The following is a 1,037-nucleotide window of genomic DNA, read 5'->3' as shown; positions in this document are numbered from 1 at the left end:
GGAGGATGTGCTGGAGATCGAGGGCGATGTCGTCCTGTCCTACGTCCACTTCTGACCCACAAGTGTCCCATAACTGCCCCATAACTGCCCACTGACAGCCTCGCAACTGCCCTGGAGCAGCCCCGTAACTGCCCCCCACAACTGCCCCACAACTGTCCTCTCCCGACGCTGACCCCAATAAAGCTGTTCCTGCTCCGGCTCTGGAGACTTGAGGAAAAATAGGGTGGGAAACGTGAGGGGAAAAGAGAGGGAAAAGTGAGGGGAACGTGGAGGGGAAAAGGGTGGGAAGCTTGAGGGGAAAAGGGCGGGAAATGTGAGGGGAAAAGGGTGAGAAATGTGAGGGGAAAAGGGCGGGAAGCGTGAGGGGGAAAGGGTGGGAACCGTGAGGGGAAAAGGGCGGGAAGCGTGAGGGGAAAAGGGGGGGAGCGCTGAGTGTGAGGGAAAAAGGGTGGGAACCGTGAGGGGAAAAGGGCGGGAAACGTGAGGGGAAAAGAGCAGGAACTGTGAGGGGAAAAGGGTGGGAAATGTGAGGGAAAAAGGGTGGGAACCGTGAGGGGAAAAGGGCGGGAAACGTGAGGGGAAAAGAGCAGGAACTGTGAGGGGAAAAGGGTGGGAAATGTGAGGGAAAAAGGGTGGGAACCGTGAGGGGAAAAGGGTGAGAAATGTGAGGGGAAAAGGGGGGGACCGTGAGGGGAAAAGGGCGGAAAGCATGAGGGAAAAACGGCGGGAACCGTGACCCTCCCTGAGAACCCCCTGAAACCCTCCACAACCCCTCAGGACCCCCCTGGGTCGTTACTGACCCCTTGTCCCCCCACTGCCTCCCCAGTATGGCCCAGTTCAGCCTCAGGCTGATCCCAATCCCAGTATAACCCAGTAGAACTCCAGCACGATCTGACTGTCCCTCCCAGTACGATCCCAGTACGGTTGCAGTGTGATGCCAGTGCGATCCCAGTTTGTCCCAGTCCCTCCCGTTATGCCCGCACAGTGCCCACCCGCACCGCGGCGGCGGCTCGGCCCCAGCCCGTCGCGGTTTCCCC

At 59.7% G+C, this 1,037-nt stretch overlaps 1 protein-coding gene across 1 annotated transcript in view; it reads left to right on the top strand.

Annotated features, from left to right (window-relative positions):
• EIF3K (eukaryotic translation initiation factor 3 subunit K) overlaps positions 1-1,037 on the top strand; it is a 12,977-nt gene that overhangs the window by 1,623 nt on the left and 10,317 nt on the right. The window lies entirely within an intron of this gene.

Source organism: Corvus brachyrhynchos, unplaced genomic scaffold (genome assembly GCF_000691975.1).
Source record: "Corvus brachyrhynchos isolate BGI_N302 unplaced genomic scaffold, ASM69197v1 scaffold543, whole genome shotgun sequence".
NCBI classification, from domain to species: domain Eukaryota; kingdom Metazoa; phylum Chordata; class Aves; order Passeriformes; family Corvidae; genus Corvus; species Corvus brachyrhynchos.
Note: the sequence above shows the minus strand (reverse complement) of the source record. Positions and strands in the feature narration are given on the sequence as shown.